This window comes from Somniosus microcephalus, unplaced genomic scaffold, assembly GCF_052327205.1.
Source record: "Somniosus microcephalus isolate GS21.2 unplaced genomic scaffold, FLI_Smic_1.0 unresolved_chr4, whole genome shotgun sequence".
Lineage (NCBI taxonomy): Eukaryota > Metazoa > Chordata > Chondrichthyes > Squaliformes > Somniosidae > Somniosus > Somniosus microcephalus.
The window spans coordinates 2,428,283-2,448,635 of NW_028225182.1; the positions used below are offsets into that span (position 1 = coordinate 2,428,283).

Here is a 20,353-nt window from a genome sequence, read left to right on the forward strand (position 1 = left end):
GCTCTGTTGTATCTGGTTCCCGGGGCACCCAGTGACGCGACCACGTGTATATCTGATCTCCACATTGATGAACAAATATAACAGCAAAAGAACTCGTGGGAAGATTCCAACAGTTGTGAGAAACCCAGACACCATGTTAATATCTCACCGACACCATTGGTTGATGAACCGATCTAATGGCTCAAAGCGGGTTTTCAAAACAATTCTTTTAATAGATTTTCTTTCAGCGACTATTTCCATGTTCTGACAATGAATGTTACATTTCTTTAATTTGGACAAGTAAACAGAGACTGGACAATTATTGTCTTGCTCTCTGTGACCTGAGGTTTTATCTCGGTACTCTCCGGCTTTAGTATATGTTGTAATCAGTATTCCAGCAGGTCTCTGTGGCACAATCGGTTAGCGCGTTCGGCTGTTAACCGAAAGGTTGGTGGCTCGAGCCCACCCAGGGACGGTGTTTTAACATTTCTAGGTTTATCAAAATGTGTATTTTGGCTGCAAGATAATGGGATAAACTGTAGCACTGGTTACAATGTCGGTGAGTATGAGGTCTTCCACTGGGATCCGAGATAAGCATTTTCTTAATGGTGACCAACTAATATGAACATGAGGAGGCCATTCAGCCCTGTTCCTTCATTCAATTAGATCCTGGATAATCTGTATCTCTACTGCATTGGCCCGCCTTGGTTCCATATCCAGATTCACCAGTTTGGAATGGCGTCATTTTTAGGTGCGCCTGGTGCCGCTCCTGGCCTGCTATTCTACACATTTCATTGAACCAGGTTTGGTCTCCTGATTTGACGGTAATGGTAGAGTGAGGGATCTGCCAGGCTAGGAGGCTACAGATTGTGGTTGAATACAATTCTGCTGCTGCTGATGCTCCAGAATTGTACAGAGAAAATACACGTGTTTTATGTGATATTTTATTTTATTCATGTTTAATCAGAAAATTTATTCAACTTTATCATATTAATTCAATTTTAATGGGGAATGTTCTACAAAATGTTTCCGCCTGGTTTCTAACGGGACCTTTTACGTGTTAGGTGAATGTGGTAACCACTACACGACGGAAACTCATCTCCGTGAGCTGTAGTAAGAACATCACAGAAGAGAACGGCGTTCTACAAATGCAGGTAACAGTGTCATAGAATCACAGAGTCACAAGACACAGAAGGAGGCCTTTCGGACCATCGAGTCCATGCCGGCTATCTGTGGAGCAATCCAGTCTGTCACATTCCCCCTCTCTATCCCCGTAGCCCTGCAAGTTTATTGCCCTCAAGTGCCTATCCATTCACCCCTTGAAAATATTGAGTTTCTCCGCTTCCACCACTTCCGTCAGCAGTGAGTTCCAGATCCTCACCACTCGCTGCGTAAAAAAGTTTTTCCTCACATCCCCTCTTTATCTCTTGCCCAACACCTCAAATTTGTGTCCCGAATTCTTTTTTCTGTTCAACTGTTCCAAGGAGCAATATAAGAAGCTGCCCAAAGGTTAAACATTGGGGATGTTAAAAAGCTCCTCTCCATTGGGAAATATGAACCGCGGTCTCCCGCGTGACAGGCGAGGATTCTCACAACTATACTAACGAGGAACGAACAGATACCGAAACTGTCAGAGCAGCAGTCGAGCTGTGCACAGAGTGAGAAAGAGACAGAACAGTCGGACATAGAGAGAGTCAGAGACAAAGAGAGAGAGTCAGAGACAATGAGAGAGAGTCAGAGACAAAGAGAGAGACAGAGACAAAGAGAGAGAGTCAGAGACAAAGAGAGAGTGTCAGAGACAGAGAGAGAGAGTGTCAGAGACAGAGAGAGAGTGTCAGCGACAAAGAGAGAGAGTCAGAGACAAAGAGAGAGAGTCAGAGACAAAGAGAGAGTGTCAGAGACAAAGAGAGAGAGTCAGAGACAAAGAGAGAGAGTCAGAGACAGAGAGAGAGTGTGTCAGAGACAAAGAGAGAGTGTGTCAGAGACAAAGAGAGAGAGACAGAGAGAGAGTGTCAGAGACAAAGAGAGAGTGTCAGAGACAAAGAGAGAGTGTGTCAGAGACAGAGAGAGAGAGTCAGAGACAGAGAGAGTCAGAGACAAAGAGAGAGAGTCAGAGACAGAGAGAGTGTGTCAGAGACAAAGAGAGAGTGTGTCAGAGACAAAGAGAGAGAGTCAGAGACAGAGAGTGTCAGAGACAAAGAGAGAGAGTCAGAGACAGAGAGAGTGTCAGAGACAGAGAGAGTCAGAGACAAAGAGAGAGAGTCAGAGACAGAGAGAGAGTGTCAGAGAAAAGAGAGAGAGTCAGAGACAGAGAGAGAGAGTGTCAGAGACAAAGAGAGAGTCAGAGACAGAGAGAGAGTGTCAGAGACAAAGAGAGAGAGTCAGAGACAGAGTCAGAGACAGAGAGAGAGTCAGAGACAAAGAGTGTCCGAGACAAAGAGAGAGTGTCAGAGACAAAGAGAGAGAGTCAGAGACAAAGAGAGAGAGTGTCAGAGACAAAGAGAGAGTCAGAAACAGAGAGAGAGTGTCAGAGACAAAGAGAGAGTCAGAGACAGAGAGAGTGTCCGAGACAAAGAGAGTGTCCGAGACAAAGAGAGAGTGTCAGAGACAAAGAGAGAGTGTCAGAGGCAAAGAGAGAGAGTGTCAGAGACAAAGAGAGAGTCAGAGACAAAGAGAGAGAGTGTCAAGAGACAAAGAGAGAGTCAGAGACAGAGAGAGAGAGTCAGAGACAGAGAGAGAGAGTCAGAGACAAAGAGAGAGTCAGAGACAGAGAGAGAGAGTCAGAGACAAAGAGAGAGAGTCAGAGACAAAGAGAGAGTCAGAGACAAAGAGAGAGAGTCAGAGACAAAGAGAGAGTCAGAGACAAAGAGAGAGAGTCAGAGGCAGAGAGAGAGAGTCAGAGACAAAGAGAGAGAGTCAGAGACAGAGAGAGAGTGTCAGAGACAAAGAGTGTCAGAGACAGAGAGTGTCAGAGACAAAGAGAGAGTCAGAGACAAAGAGAGAGAGAGTCAGAGACAGAGAGAGAGTGTCAGAGACAGAGAGAGAGAGTCAGAGACAGAGAGAGAGTGTCAGAGACAAAGAGAGAGAGTCAGAGACAGAGAGAGAGTGTCAGAGACAAAGAGAGAGTGTCAGAGACAAAGAGAGAGAGTCAGAGACAGAGAGAGAGTGTCAGAGACAAAGAGAGAGAGTCAGAGACAAAGAGAGAGTGTGTCAGAGACAGAGAGTGTCAGAGACAGAGAGAGAGTCAGAGACAAAGAGAGAGAGTCAGAGACAGAGAGTGTCAGAGACAGAGAGAGTGTCAGAGACAAAGAGAGAGTGTCAGAGACAAAGAGAGAGTGTCAGAGACAGAGAGAGTGTGTCAGAGACAAAGAGAGAGTCAGAGACAAAGAGAGAGAGTCAGAGACAAAGAGAGAGAGTCAGAGACAGAGAGAGAGAGTCAGAGACAAAGAGAGTCAGAGACAAAGAGAGAGAGTCAGAGACGGAGAGAGAGAGTCAGAGACAGAGAGAGTGTCAGAGACAAAGAGAGAGTGTCAGAGACAGAGAGAGTGTGTCAGAGACAAAGAGAGAGAGTCAGAGACAAAGAGAGAGAGTCAGAGACAAAGAGAGAGAGTCAGAGACAGAGAGAGAGAGTCAGAGACAAAGAGAGAGAGTCAGAGACAAAGAGAGAGAGTCAGAGACAGAGAGAGAGAGTCAGAGACAAAGAGAGAGAGTCAGAGACAAAGGGAGAGAGTCAGAGACAGAGAGAGAGAGTCAGAGACACAGAGAGAGAGTCAGAGACAAAGAGAGAGAGTCAGAGACAAAGAGAGAGAGTCAGAGACAGAGAGAGTGTGTCAGAGACAAAGAGAGAGAGTCAGAGACAAAGAGAGAGTGTCAGAGACAGAGAGAGAGAGTCAGAGACAAAGAGAGAGTGTCAGAGACAAAGAGAGACACAGATAGAGACAAAGAGAGAGTGTCAGAGACAGAGAGAGAGAGTCAGAGACAAAGAGAGAGAGTCAGAGACAGAGAGAGAGTGTCAGAGACAAAGAGAGAGTGTCAGAGACAGAGAGTGTCAGAGACAAAGAGAGAGAGTCAGAGACAGTGACAGAGAGTCAGAGACAAAGAGAGAGTGTCAGAGACAGAGAGAGAGAGAGTGTCAGAGACAAAGAGAGAGTGTCAGAGACAAAGAGAGTGTCAGAGACAGAGAGAGAGTGTCAGAGACAGAGAGAGAGAGTCAGAGACAAAGAGAGAGAGTCAGAGACAGAGAGAGAGAGTCAGAGACAAAGAGAGAGTGTCAGAGACAGAGAGAGAGTGTCAGAGACAAAGAGAGAGAGTCAGAGACAAAGAGAGAGTCAGAGACAGAGAGAGAGAGTCAGAGACAAAGAGAGAGTCAGAGACAAAGAGAGAGAGTCAGAGACAAAGAGAGAGTCAGAGACAAAGAGAGAGAGTGTCAGAGACAGAGAGAGAGAGTCAGAGACAAAGAGAGAGTCAGAGACAAAGAGAGAGAGTCAGAGACAAAGAGAGAGAGTCAGAGACAAAGAGAGAGTGTCAGAGACAGAGAGAGAGTCAGAGACAAAGAGAGAGAGTCAGAGACAGAGAGAGAGAGTCAGAGACAAAGAGAGAGAGTCAGAGAGAGAGAGAGTGTCAGAGACAGAGAGAGAGAGTCAGAGACAAAGAGAGAGTGTCAGAGACAAAGAGAGAGTCAGAGACAAAGAGAGAGAGTCAGAGACAGAGAGAGAGTCAGAGACAAAGAGAGAGTGTCAGAGACAGAGAGAGAGTCAGAGACAGAGAGAGAGTCAGAGACAAAGAGAGAGTGTCAGAGACAAAGAGAGAGTCAGAGACAAAGAGAGAGTCAGAGACAAAGAGAGAGTGTCAGAGACAAAGAGAGAGAGTCAGAGACAGAGAGAGAGAGTCAGAGACAAAGAGAGAGAGTCAGAGACAGAGAGAGAGAGTCAGAGACAGAGAGAGTGTCAGAGACAAAGAGAGTGTCAGAGACAAAGAGAGACACAGATAGAGACAAAGAGAGAGAGTCAGAGACAAAGAGAGTCAGAGACAAAGAGAGAGAGAGACAGAGACAAAGAGAGAGAGTCAGAGACAAAGAGAGAGAGTCAGAGACAAAGAGAGAGAGTCAGAGACAAAGAGAGAGTATCAGAGACAAAGAGAGACACAGATAGAGACACAGAGAGAGAGTCAGAGACAAAGAGAGAGTGTCAGAGACAAAGAGAGAGAGTCAGAGACAAAGAGAGACACAGATAGAGACACAGAGAGAGAGGGACTTCAGTTATGTGGAGAGACTGGAGATGTTGGGATGGTTTTCCTCAGAAGGTTAAGAGGAAATTTAATTGAGGTTTTGAAAATAAGGAAGAAACTGTTTCCAGTGGCAGGAGGGTCGGTAACAAGAGGAAACCGATTGAAGATAACCAGCGAAAGAACCAGAGGGGAGATGAGGAGTTTTTTTACGCTGCGAGTTATTGTGATTGGGAATGCGCTGCCTGAAAGGACGGTGGAAGCAGATTCAGTCATAACTTTCAAAGGAGAATTGGATAAATATTGAAAAGGACAAATATCCAGGGCTGTGGGGAAAGAGGAGGGGAGTGGGACTAATTGGAGAGCGCTTTCAATGTGCCAGTGCAGACTTAATGGGCCGAATGTCCTCCGTCTGTGCTGTATCAATCTATGATTCTATGGTCTATGTGTCTCTCCGCCCCGGTGTCAAAGGTGCAATGGATGTTCATCCAAATAATGCCCCATTGAGATTCGCTGTGGATTTGTTTCCTTATCAAGTTTGTATTTTAAATGCTATGAAAAACCGTTACATGCTGAAAATCTTCTAATGACCCCGACAGGGATCGAACCCGTGACCTTGGCGTTATCAGCACCACACTCTCAGCAATTGAGGTAACCGGCAACAAAGCGCCCCTTGGATAGGTTCGAGCCCAGGCTGGTTGATTGTATTCCAGGCTCACACTGGGTGACAGATTTACTGCACAAACATTGAACACACCACAATGCTTAAACATTGTTAACTGTTCATTTATACAACTGGGCAGAGTGTAAATCGAACGTAACAGAAAAAGAGCTCTTTAATATAACAAACCTAATTCTGAAAATTATTATCACACCACCGCTGAACAGTCCCTCCCTCAAACACTGTCCTGATACAAAACCAGCCAGCGCGACCCTGAGCCGCTGTCACCACAACCGGACTCGAACACGCAGCGGGTGGCTGGAGCCGGATCCAGAGGGTCAGATGTGGTTTACATATAAGAACATAAGAAATAGGAGCAGGAGTCGTCCATTTGTCCCTTCAAACCTGCTCCGCCATTCAATAAGTTCATGGCTGATCTTCTACCTCATATGCACTTTCCTGCACTATCCCCATATCATAAGAACATAAATGATTCCTTTAATATTCAAAAATCTATCGATCTCTGTCTTGAATATAGTCAACGACTGAGCTTCCACAGCCCCCTGGGGTAGAGAATTCCAAAGATTCACCACCCTCTGAGTGAAGAAATGTCTCCTCATCGCAGTCCTAAATGGCCAACACCTTACTCTGAGACTGTTATCCCTGGATCTAGACTCCCCCAGCCAGGGGAAACATCCTCCCTGCATCCAACCAGTCAAGCCCTGTAAGAATTGTGTATGTTTCAATGAGATCACCTCTCATTCTTGTAAATTCTTTAGAATATAGGCCTAGTCTACTCAATCTCCCCTCATAGGAGCATCAACCCAGCGCAAGAACCAGTCTGGTGAATCTTCGTTGCACTCCCTCTATGGCAAGTGTATCCTTTCTGAGGTAAGGAGATCAAAACTGTACACAATACTTCAGGTATGGTCTCACCAGGGGCCTATATAATTGCAGGAAGAAGTCTTTACTATTATACTCAAAATCATCTTGTAATAAAGACCAACATTTTGAAACGTTTAATGTCTCTTCACTTCTCTTTTGTTCTCTCCCAGCCTGGCCTCTTAATCTATTTCATTTCCTGTGCGTTTCCAGTCTTGAGAAATGGTTTGGCCCGAAACATTGACTCTATTTTTTCTCCACGGATGTTGCCTGGCCTGCTGAGTTTTTCCAGCATTTTCTGTTGTTATTTCAAAAATACTCTGTTTTTCCTACCAAAGTGGATAACTTCACATTTCTCTACATTATATTTCATTTGTCATGTTCTTGCCCACTCACTTAACCTGTTTAAATCCCTTTGAAGCCTCCTTGCATCCTCCTCACAACTTACATTCCCATCCAGCTTTGTATCATCAGCCGACTTTGATATAATACATTTGGTCCCCTCATCCGAATCATAGATTGGTGGACCAAATTTATTCCTATTGGCCTGGGAGGCATGGGTTCAAGATCCGAAAATCTCTCCTGATTCTCTCCCCTTATAGTGAAGGAAAAACAAATGAAACAAAATTAGTGAAACCCAGGATTGAACCAGGGACCATTATATCTTCAGTCGAAAGCTTTCGATTTGATTTGTAGCCGGGGCGCCATGGTGGGCTGCAGCTCCCACAATGCCGAGCGCCAGTGAAAGGACCCTATGTCTGTGACAGGCCGCGCGGCACTCTGGGAGCAGAGTTCGCACATGCGCACCTGAGGCACCCGATGAGCCGCCGCTTTCTCTCTGCGGCGCGGGACAAACTTTCAGTCTCTCGGTTAAGAGCGAGCGCTGATTTTGCTGGAAGCTGACGTCACTTTTCCTTTTAATCGCGCGCGGTTTTATGGCCGTAAACAGCGCGCATGCGCAGTGAGCTGGGTCGCACCAAGATGGTGGCCGTGCGGCGGGTGACGCCACAATGCTGGCTGATGTCAGAGGGCCGCTGATTGGTGGTTTGCCCCGGGGCCGAGGGTCAGGTGTGAGGGGGCGGCTCCAGTCTCCGGCCAGAGAGAGCGAGCGGGCGGCCCCTGAGATTAGAGGGAGGGCGGCCCTGGGGTTGAAGAAATGTTCCGGAGAAAACTTCATTCCCACTGGAAACCGCTTTGGATGATCACATGGCCGGAAGGCACCGAGACAATTTGATGAGACTGTGAAGGACGTAAAGTGAAATCAGGGACATGGCGAGCAACGGTGTTCAGGTAACTGGGGATCCCCGGGGTAATGGCCACTCTGTTCAGGTAACTGGGGATCCCCGGGGTAATGGACACTCTGTTCAGGTAACTGGGGATCCCCGGGGTAATGGCCACGCTGTTCAGGTAACTGGGGATCCCCGGGGTAATGGCCACTCTGTTCAGGTAACTGGGGATCCCCGGGGTAATGGACACTCTGTTCAGGTAACTGGGGATCCCCGGGGTAATGGCCACTCTGTTCAGGTAACTGGGGATCCCCGGGGTAATGGCCACTCTGTTCAGGTAACTGGGGATCCCCGGGGTAATGGCCACTCTGTTCAGGTGGGCAGTTTAAAAGGAAGTGGAACAGTGCGGGGAGAAAGTTGGCTGAGGATCGGAAACAGAGGCTCAGTGTTAATGGGAGTTGCTCAGATTGGTGAAGGGTTGGAAGTGGTTACCCCAGGGCTCAGTGCTGGGCCCACTTTTCTTCTCCCTATACAGAGACTGTTCGGATTTGGGAATCAGGAGCACAAGCTGAACATTTGCTGATGGCACAAAAGTAGCAGATTTGACAAACAGTAATGAGACTGTAAATGTGTTCAGGAAGACATTGTTATAAAAGGAAAAATCAACCTTCCACTTAATTATTTTGGTCTTAAATTAATATCCTCTGGTTCCCGACTCACTAACCAGTGGGGATAATTTTTTTATCAGTTACTTGATCAAAAACCCCCTCAAAATTTTGAACCCCTCTAATTGATCTCCTTTTCAACGTATCTATTAAGGAATGTTACATGAAGACTCCCGTCCTTGGGATCATCTCAGTGAATCTCTTCTGCACCTCTCCATGGCCTTCACATTCTTACTAAAGTAATGCACCAAAAACTGGGAACAATATTCTGACTGTGGCCTAACCAATGATTTGTCCAGGTGTAGCATTAAATCTCCATTTATAATCTGTGCCCGTATGTATCCACTTTGGTGTCAAAAACAGGAAGGCAGATTATTATCTGAATGGTAATAGATTGGGAGAAGGGGAAGTGCAATGAGACCCGAGTGTCCTTGTGCACCAGTCGCTGAAGGTAAGCATGCAGGTGCAGCAGGTGATTAAGAAGGCAAATGCTATGTTGGCCTTCGTAGCGAGAGGGTTTGAGTACAGGAACAAGGATGTCTTGATCCAGTTGTATCGGGCCTTGGTGAGACCACATCTTGAGTATTCTGTGCCGTTTTGGTCGCCTTATCTGAGGAAGGATGTTCTTGCCATGGAAGGAGTTCAGCGAAGATTCACCAAGCTGATATCTGGGATGGCAGGAATGACGTATGAGGAGAGATTGGGTCGATTGTGCTTATACTCACTGGAGTTTAGAAGAATGAGAGGGGAACTCATTGAAACTCATAAAATTCTAACAGGACTGGACAGACTAGATGCAGGAAGGATGTTCCCGATGGTCGGGGAGTCCAGAACCAGGGGTCACAGTCTAAGGGTAAGGGGTAAGCCATTTAGGACAGAAATGAGGAGGAATTTCTTCACCCAGAAAAAGGTGAACCTGTGGAATTCTCTACCACAGAAGGCAGTAGAGGCCAATTCATTAAATATATTCAAGAAGGAGTTGGATATATTTCTTAAGGCTAAAGGGATATGGGGAGAAAGCAGGGACAGGGTACTGAATTTGGATGATCAGCCATGATCGCATTGAATAGCGGAGGAGGCTCGAGGGGCCGAATGGCCTACTCCTGCTCCTATCTTCTCTGTTTCTATGTTATAAATCCTCGGATCTCATGTGGAATTTTGTAGAACAGCTTTATCAACTTGCCTCCTAATTTTAAAGATTTGTGCATCTGAATGCCTGAATCTCTCCGCTCCTCCACTCCATTTACAGTGTTACCGTATAGTGTCTATTTCCTCTCCTTATTCTTCTCACCTCACATCTCTCTGCATTAACTTCCATCTGACATCTACCTGTCTAATCTGCTCACCTGTCTCTCTCTCTCCTCCTGAAGTTGCCTACAGTCCTCTTTATGGTTAACCGCACTCCTTAACTTTGTGGCAGCTGCAATGTTTGATATTGTGCTCCTAACACCCAAATTCAGGTCAATCATAACCACATATACTGAGAAAAGCAATGGCACCCACACTGACCCCTGGGGATCACCACTGTTTAAATCCTTCCAGTGCAAAAAACAGCTGTTAACATCTCTGTCTCTGTCTCCCTGTCTCTCTGCCTCTCTCCTTTCCATCCTCTCACGTTCTTTATCCCTTATTTCTCGGACACAAACAGACTCTTTACCACATTTCTCTGTCCTTCTCAATAAAAATTGTTTCTCCCCTTTGTTGCCCGTAGTCTGTCTCATTCTCACTCTTGTATCAACAACATCTTTCACCCTCCCTCCCTCATTTACATGCTCACAATCACACACAGCCTCTGAGACTCAGTCTCTCTCAGACTCACTCTCTCACACACTGTCTCTCTCAGACTCACTCTCTCACACACTGTCTCTCTCAGACTCACTCTCTCACACACTGTCTCTCTCAGACTCACTCTCTCTCAGACTCACTCTCTCTCAGACTCACTCTCTCTCTCACACACTGTCTCTCTCAGACTCACTCTCTCCCAGACTCACTCTCTCACACACTGTCTCTCTCAGACTCTCTCTCTTTCACACACTGTCTCTCAGACTCACTCTTTCACACACCATCGCTCTCAGACTCACTCTCTCACACAATGTCTCTCTCAGACTCTTTCACACAGTGTCTCTCTTGGACTCACTCACTCGCACACTGTCTCTCTCAGAATCACTCTCACACACTATCTCTCTCAGACTCACTCTCTCACACACTGTCACTCTCAGACGCAGTCTCTCACACACTCTCTCAGACTCTCTCGCTCAGACTCTCTCTCACACACTGTCTCTCTCAGACTCACTCTCACACACATTGTCTCGCTTGGACTCTCTCTCACACACTGTCTCTCTCAGACACAATCTCTCACACACTGTCTCTCACACACTGTCTCTCTAAGACTCACTCACACACACTCTCTCAGACTCTCTCTCACTCTGTCACTCTCACTTTGTCTCTCACACACAGTCTCTCTATGAGTCACTCTCTCACACACTGTCTCGCTCAGACTCACTCTCACACACACTGTCTCGCTCAGACTCTTTCTCATGCACTGTCTCTCAGAGTCACTCTCTCACACACTGTCTCGCTCAGACTCTCTCACACACTGTCTCTCAGTCACTCTCTCACACACTGTCTCTCTCAGACTCACTCTCACACACTGTCGCTCTCAGTCTCACTCACACACTTTCATCTCTCAAACTCCCCCTCTCTCACACATGTCTCTCTCAGACTCTCTCTCACACACTGTCTCTCTCAGACTCACTCTCACACACTGTCTCTCTCAGACTCACTCTCACACACTGTCTCTCTCAGACTCACTCTCACACACTCTCAGACTCACTCTCACACACTGTCTCTCAGACTCACTCTCACACACTGTCTCTCTCAAAGACTCACTCTCCCACACACTGTCTCTCTGACTCACTCTCTCACACTGTCTCTCTCAGACTCACTCTCTCACACAGTCCCTCTCAGACTCACTCTCTCACACAGTCCCTCTCAGACTCACTCTCTCACACAGTCCCTCTCAGACTCACTCTCTCACACAACTCTCCCAGACTCACTCTCTCACACGCTGTCTCTCTCAGACTCGCTCTCACACACTCTCTCTCTCTGTCGCAATGTGTTACACACTGTCTCCCTCAGACTCTCTCTCACACACTGTCTTTCTCAGACTCATTCTCTCACACACTATCTATCCGAGACTCACTCTCTCAGATTCACTCTCTCACACACTGTGGGCATGATTTTAACTCAGTTGCGGGCTGTTGTCATGTTATCCGAATTTCGTGTTTCCCACACGAATCTAAATGGATGTGGGAGATTGATGCAATTTTAACTCAATTGGCCAATTGATTTCCAAAGTGTGGGAAGCCTTTGCAAATGTTTTTTTCATGACTGAATGTCCCCTCCGATGACGTCATCATTGCTGCTACATTTAAGGTCCACAGCAAGCCTTGCTTCTTCTGCAGGCTGCCAAGCTTCCTCCATTTGGTGTCAGAGGGACCTGCAGGAGAGATGGCAAGCGGGAGGGCAAGAGCAGCTCCTCGCTTTGACGAGGCGGCACTTCAGGCATTGGTGGATGGGGCTCGGGCCGACAGGGAGGTCTTGTTCCCTTCATCAGGAAGAGGCCTCCCAGTCAGAACAAGGCAGTGTGGATGCAGGTGTCTGAGGAGGTCAACTCCTTGGGAGTCAACCGCAGAACCTGGACACAGTGCAGGAAAAGATTTCATGACCTTCAACGCACTGGAAAAGTGAGTATGAATTTCCCATCACCCTCAATCTGATCCCCATTGCCTTTCCTCACCAGCACTCAGCTTCAGCACTCTCTTCCTCCACATCCCACTTAACACTGAGATCCATGCACCCTTACCCATTTCCTCTCTCTCTATGCTCACATTCACATAACTATTCCACCATGCAGCCCTCACACTCCCTCTCACTCTGATGCTCTGAACACAACTGACAACACACAGGGAGGGCCCTTGGTCTTGTAACCGCACTCCATATTTGTCTACTTCTAAGTATCTATGCCATGCAATCTCTACTCTCACTCCTTCATTTTCACTCAACCTCCACTTGTCTCCTTCATTGCAGGAAAAGAGAGCTCACAACAAAAGAGAGCGAGCCAGGACAGGAGGAGGGTCTCCCTCAATAGCCCACCTGACGCCCTGGGAGGAGGCCGTCCTGGAAATCATTGGTATTGGGGATGATTCGCACATGGGGGACGGACAGACGGGTGCAACACAGCAAGCTGGTGACACACAAGTTTCCCATCTCTCTCTTTGACATTGCATGAGTCGCTGATAATGGTTTTCAAGCTGTGACAGATGGAGTTATGAGCATCTGCAAAAAGCTATGTGCATGTAGCCTTGGCATCACATCTGTAACTCGGAGGGCGCAGGATTCTGCCAGCTCGGCTCAGCATCATGTCGACCCTCTGCCTCTGGCTCCATCCATGAGATCAGCGGTGATGGAACTCCAGGCACAGATGCAGGAGTCTCTGGCAGGTTTTGTCTCTCGGGTTGCTGCGATTGTGGAGCGAATGGAGGAGTCCATAGCGAACATGAGCAGAGCCTTTGTGGAGTCATTGGCAAATGAACGCATCAACACAGAAAGGATGGCGACCTCCGTGTTAAGGCTGGCTACCGTGCAGGAGAGGATGGCTACGGTAGAGGCGAGGAGGGCTATGGCCATGGAGGAGCTTAGTTGCCAGGGTATGGAAAACATGGTCATTGTTCAGAATAGGATGACATCTCTTGAGAAGCGATGGGTATCTATTGAACAGAGAAACCAGACCTTCACGGAAGTCCTTCTGAGTAGGACTGCCATTGCAGATACGGGTCCGCATGGCCCCCTGATGTGCAGCAAGGTGCTCTCCAGCCACTTGCAGGTGCTGAGGGGGACCTGACCCATGAGAGGGAGGTTGGTGGCAGACCTCAAGGAAGTGGGGGCTCCTCTCCAAGCGCTCACACTTCCATGCCACTGCAGAGCCCTCGGTCAGAGCCCCACCGGAGTCCACACCCCCAAGTGAGATAGGCATCTCCACCCCTGCACAGCCGCAGGAGCAGCAGACTGTTGATGATCCCTCACAGGCTCGCAACCCCAGGGGAGGCCCGCCAAAGGTGTCGAGACAGGAGCAGCAGGAAAGTGAGCAAGGGGCCTCCACATCTGCTGAAGCCACAGGGAAAGCACTACGTAGGAGCATGCGTAACAGGAAAATTCTGCACACGTAGTCACAAGGGTAGTCACTTGGGTGAAATGAGTTTACTGTAAAAATGCCATCAGTTGGTTCTTGTACATAAAAATTCTGATGGCAGCTGTTGCAGTTCTGGCATGTGTCATTTCGCGAATGGGACTTTCACATTGAGGGCTTAGGATTACTTGCACTTGTCAGTATGCTGGTCAAATAGCTAGTAATCCGCAGGGTCTTGGCCATTGTCGATGCTCAGGTAAGAAGCTGCGAAGCAAAAGTGTTTGATTGACTAGGCTAATCAAATCTGGCCAGGATGAGTGCGTTCCTTGCATCCCGGGCAGCAATGTTGTCGCGTAATGCTGCCGCTGGTTGATGGGCCTCTGCAGGATCTTCATTTTCGCCCTCCTCCTCCTCTGAGGAGGAGGATGCGTGAGGAGCCACTTGGTCCTCAGGAATCTGCAAGCCACGACGCTGCCATGTTGTGAAGTACACAGCAAACCACGACGATTCTGGAGACCCTGGCTGCTGAGTACTGTAGGGCTCCACCTGATTTATCCAGGCATCTGAAGCGCATCTTCAGTAAACCGATGGTTTGCTTGATACTGGATCTGGTGGAAATGTGGCTGGAGTTGCAGCGCTCCTCCGCTTCGTTGGCTGGCCTCTTCAATGGCGTCATTAGCCATGTCCTGAGGGAATAGCCCTTGTCTCCAAATAGCCATCTGTTAAGTTGGTCTGGCGGACTGAATAGTGGAGGCACACTAGACTGGCGCAGTAGGAAGGAGTCATGGCAACTGCCAGGGTACATGGCACAAACATGCAAAATTTCCTTCTTGTGGTCGCACACCAGCTGAATGTTGAGGGAGTGGAAGCCCTTGTGGTTGCCAAAAATACCTGGATTACGATGGGGTACCCTAAGGGCCACATGTGTGCAGTCAACCACGCCCTGCACCCTTGGAAAGCCTGCCAGATGAGCTAATCCAACCGCTCGCGCAGTGACACTTGCTCGATCCTTGGTGAAATGGATGTGATTGTGCGCGAGGGCAAAGAGGGCATCGGTTACCTGCGTGATGCAAGTGTGTGCGGCCGCCTGGGAGATGCCACTGATATCTGCTGCTGATCCCTGGAATGAGCCTGAGGCAAAAAGGTTGAGTGCGCTGGTGACTTTGACGGCCACTGGTAATGGTAGTCCACCTGGTCCTCGGGGCAGCAGGTTTTGCTGTAGCATTGCGCAGATGTCAGTCACTACCTCTCGTGAAAGTCAGAACCGCTTTTGGCACTGCTGCCCAGACATGTTGAGGTAGCAGACCCTGCGTCTGTAGACCCTGTTTGGGGGGTATCTCCTGCCCCGACGGGCTTCCAGGTGCTGGCCCCTTCTGGCCTGTGCAGCTTCAGATGGGTGAGCAGCAGCCTGGTGCTCCTGCTGCTGCTGTTGTTCTTGGTTTTGCTGGTAGCGTGGCTGGTGCTCGAGCTCCTCTAATGCCCAGATGGGAAGTAAATGGCTCCCATGCTTCTGGTATATGCCTCCGTTGAAGAAGCGCTAAGTGAAGGTGGCGAGAGGGGTTTCCCAGGAGGTCACAATGGAGATGGGTGTGAGGCACCAACCTTCCACAGGTGTGGTTAAGCCTTGTAAAAGTTGCCCCAGACCGGAGACCACGAAGTCCTGCCACCTGCAAATGATGGCTGATCAAAACTCAACTTTAGTGGTTGACCTGCAGTTGAAAGTCACTAATGCAATCGTGCTCCCGCCAGGTTTCACATTCGTGATTCCCACCAGGCGTGTTTTATGTGAGAAAAGGGTTAAAGTTGCAAGGGCCTGTTAAGATAGGATTATAGAGGCCATTTAGTGGTAATTAAGGGCCTTCAAGACCAGTCCCGCCTGTTGGATGCGGGACGGAGTCAGGACCAGCAGACACGCCTGAGTTAAAATTGCTTGGAGTTGGGAACCAGGCTGGGTGGGGGGTGTCCGCCCGCCATTTTTTTTGTGATTTTAACACCCCACACACCGAAAAGCCCGCCTCACGGCCCAATGAAAATCGAGGCCCATGTCTCTCACTGACTGTCTGTCTGGGCTCTCACTAACACAGTCTCCCTCCCACCCATATTGAACTAAAATTTACATTAACAGGACACACACACTCAGACTCTGAAGCTTGGAGAAACACAGGCACCCACTCACATACAGACACACTCACACAGACTCTGCAATTTGCACAAACACAGACATCCACGCAGATACAGACAAACTCACACAGACTCTGCAATTTGCAGAAATTCTCACACACATTTATCTTTAAAGATGTGGAGCCTGGGAGTGTCTATTTTTGATGATGTCCATTCCTTGCTGTGAGTCCATGTTTGATGAGGACAATCCAACAGGAAGAAGTGAAGCCGAGGTCCCAGAAATCCAGGTCCCCGAGAGGAAATGAAAGCTCGGGAGGGTGAAAAGAAGTATATACAATCAGGAATAAATAATATATATACTTTACTTTTGTTAACTAACAATCTGCCTGTCTGTGGTTTGCCCGGAGTGTAATAAAATGAATGGAAAGATCACACAGCAGCTTTTGCTCTGAAAACATCCCAAGCATATTCCCTAATAAAGCCCAGTCCAGAAAAAATCAAATGGATTATTCTGAAAATAATTAAATAGGAATAATACATACTTTTTTTTTACAAATGTCTTGTCTTGTTTGGGTTGGGCTGAAGGGAGAGTAAGATCCCACTGCAGATGTGCCATGAAACACTCCACAAACATTCCCCTCTAAAGTACAGTCCAGAAAAATATCAAATGGCTTGATGTGTATATGTAGATTTGCTTTTTACAAAATTCTTGAAAGAAAGACAAAGTAAGATCCCACAACAGTGCAGTCTGGAATTAAATCAGTATGATCTAATGGTATATACTTTGGTTTTTTTCCCAGACATGAGATGCAGTACCAATGCACACAGCAGATAACTTGAACACAGACAAGCCCTGCATACACACCAGATTTTGCTGTCTGTCTGTCTGTCACACACACAAACAGGCTTTAAAACTGCCACAAAACTGTCAGAAATGAAAGAAAGTTGATTTCTATCATTCTTCCACTGTGTTCGGCAGTTCAAAAGCAAACAGACAGTTTTCAGTATTTTGGGGGAGAAATTGGGTGAGTAGCGCCACCTGTTAGCGCCTAAAGAGGCAGTCAGTGGCTTTAGCGCCACTGGCTGCGCCACCTACGATATTGAGTTAGGGCGATAATGGTGGCGTTAGCCTGTTGCGCTGCGCCGCCACCGATTATGTCATCGGTGTGCGCCGCACCCCATTAGCGCCCCTTTCGCGATATTTGGTAGCGAACGCCGCAGTTGCGCCGTTCGCTACCCGCGCCCGGTTCACGGGGCCTTGCTGTGCCGGCAGCGGCGCAAGTTAAGGTGGAGGTGCGGGGCGGCCGCCTTTTTTGGCGGCCGCCTGCCAGCACCTCCATCCCCGGCCTCCTAACCACCCCCCCGCGGCATTGCCGACTGTTTCCTGAGAGCCTGGCACTTCTCCTTGGTGCCGGGCTCGTTTGCCGGCACTCGTGAGCGGGGACCGTGCTGTTGCAGGCCCCTCCCCCTTAACGATGGGAGGAAGGCCTGCAGTACCGCAGCGTGCCGTGCCGCAGCGTGTGGCACTGCGGCACGTTGCGCTGCGATATTCAGTTTCAGCACCCTAAGAGGGACGCGGAGCACCTGGAGCCTCGCCCCGTCTCCCTCTAGGGGCAATGAAACTGAATATCTGACGATCGCTAAAGCCTTGAACGCTGCGCTAAATCCTGCGCTCAGGCGACTTTGGCACCCCAACCCAATTTCTAGGCCTTTATCTTTTCATTTTCTGGCCTACAGGAACAGGCTTTCTAATCTGCATCAAAAGCAAATGCTGTGGGTGTGGGAAATCTGAAATAAACACAGAAAATGCTGGAAATACTCAGCAGGTAAGGCAGTATCTGTGGAGAGAGAGAGAGAGAAACAGAGTTAATGTTTCAGCTCGATTACCTTTTGTCAGATTGTGGCAAGGTTCTGACTAAAGGTCATTGAGCCGAAACGTTTACTCTGTTTCTCTGTATCTCCACTGATGCTGTATAACCTACTGAGTATTTCCAGCATTTTCTGTTTTCATTTCTATTCTGCCTGTTGTCTTGATTTCAGGTGACTCTCACTGCCTGTCTGCCTTGTCTTGGTTTGAGTGGAGTGGAATAACAATAATGAAAAGATCCCGGAGCAGCTTTTATTGTCAGATAGTCCTCAAAGGCATTTTTCAGTATCTCACTGACTGACTGTCTGTCTTGAAGTAAAGTGAAATAAAGTGCAATGAAGTGATACACAGCAGCATCACATGTGGGCCAGACCAGAATGACATCAATAGGGTTCAATACAACAACAGCAGGTAATAAGACAGCAGACCACATCTCACACAAACACCAGCTTTTGCCCTCTCTATCTCTCTCTCACACACACTCATAGCCTGGCCAGCCTGCAGAGGGATGACTGCCATGTTGGAAGATTAAAACCAAAAAGACACTTTTCAGTATCTTATCTTTTCACTTTGTGGCCTACAGACACAGGCTTTATTCTGCAACTTGCCTTTTGATTTCATGTTTCTCTCGCTCGCACTGACTGTCTGTGTGTCACTCAGTCTCCCTCCATCCTACATTGAACTAAAATTTACAGTAACATGACACACTCACACAGACTCTGCAATTTGCAGAAACAGACACCCACGCCCATATAGACACACTCACACAGACTCTGCAATTTGCAGAAACACAGACACCCACGCCCATATAGACACTCACTCAGACTCTGCAATTTGCAGAAACAGACACCCACGCACATATAGACACACTCAGACTCTGCACTTTGCAGAAACACAGACACCCACGCCCATATAGACACACTCACACAGACTCTGCAATTTGCAGAAACAGACACCCACGCCCATATAGACACACTCAGACAGACTCTGCAATTTGCAGAAACTCACACTTCCATTTTGAAAGGGCTGCAGCCTGGGAGTGTCTATTTTTGATGATGTCCCTTTCTGGCTCTGCGGCCATGTTTGATGAGGAGAATCCAACAGGAAGAGAAGAAGCCGAGGCCCCAGAAATCCAGTTCACCACAAGGAAATTAAAGACCGGGAGGGTGAAAAGAAGGAAATACAATCAGGGATAAATAATAATATATTGACTTTAATTTTGTTAACTAAATGTTTGCTAGTCTGTGATTTGAGTGGAATGGAATAAAATGAATGGAATAATCCCACAGCAGCTTTTGCTCTGAAAACACCCCAAGCACATTCCCCAATAAAGACCAGTCCCGAAAAACATCAAATGGATTATTCTGAAAATATTTTTTATATATATGCTTTGTTTTTACAAAAGTCTTGACTTGGTTTGGTTGGGTTGGGCTTAATGGTAGAGTAAGATCCCACTGCAAGATATGCTCTGAAACAGCCCACATACATTCCTCGATAAAGTACAGAAAAAATCAATTTGCTTGATGTATATGTGTAGCTTTGCTTTTTACAAAAGTCTTGAAAGAAAGGCAAAGTAAGATCCCACAGCATTGCAGTCTGGAATTAAATCAGTATGATCTAATGGTGTATACGTTGTTTTTTCAGACATGAGATGCAATACCAATGCACACGGCAGGTAACTTGAACTCAGCCAAGCCCTGCATAAACACCAGCTAATGCTGTCTCTCTCTCTCTTTCACACAGGCCAGCCTGTAAAATTGGCACACAACACTATCAGCAATGAAAGAAAGTTGATTTCTCTCGTTGCTCTGCTGTGTTTGGCAGTTTATAAGCAAAAATACACTTTTCAGTATCTTGTCTTTTAATTTTTGCGTCCTACAGCTACAGGCTCTCCATTCGGCATCAAAAGCAACATTCTGCAGATGCTGGAAATGGGAATAAAAACAGAAAATGATGTAAATACTCAGCAGGTCAGGCAGCATCAATGGAGAGAGAAACAGAGTTAACGTATCATCTCCATTACCTTTCGTCAGATTCTGTCAAGGCTCTGACGAAAGGTCGTCAACCTGACGCATTAACTCTGTTTCTCTCTCCACAGATGCTGCCTGACCTGCTGAGTATCTCCAGCATTTTCTGTTTTGATTTCTATTCTGCATGTTGTCTTAATTTCATATGTCTGTCTGCCTGCCTGTCTTGTCTTGATTTGAGTAGAGGGGAAGTAGAATAATGCAAAGATTCCACAGCAGCTTTTACTGTCAGATGTCCTTCAGAGGGGACTAACCAAGGCCTGGTCCTGAGGAGACTGAACGAGACCTTCTTCAGAGGGGACTGACCGAGGCCTCGTCCTGAGGAGACTGAACGAGACCTTCTTCAGAGGGGACCGACCGAGGCCTGGTCCTGAGGAGACTGAACGAGACCTTCTTCAGAGGGGACTGACCGAGGCCTCGTCCTGAGGAGACTGAACGAGACCTTCTTCAGAGGGGACCGACCGAGGCCTGGTCCTGAGGAGACTGAACGAGACCTTCTTCAGAGGGGACTGAC

General features: G+C 47.6%; 1 non-coding gene across 1 annotated transcript; it reads left to right on the forward strand.

The window, feature by feature from the left end:
* The first annotated feature begins 380 nt into the window (after positions 1-380).
* Positions 381-454, forward strand: trnan-guu (transfer RNA asparagine (anticodon GUU)). The gene has a single exon. It is a non-coding gene; the product is annotated as a tRNA-Asn (tRNA).
* The last annotated feature ends 19,899 nt before the right edge of the window (positions 455-20,353 follow it).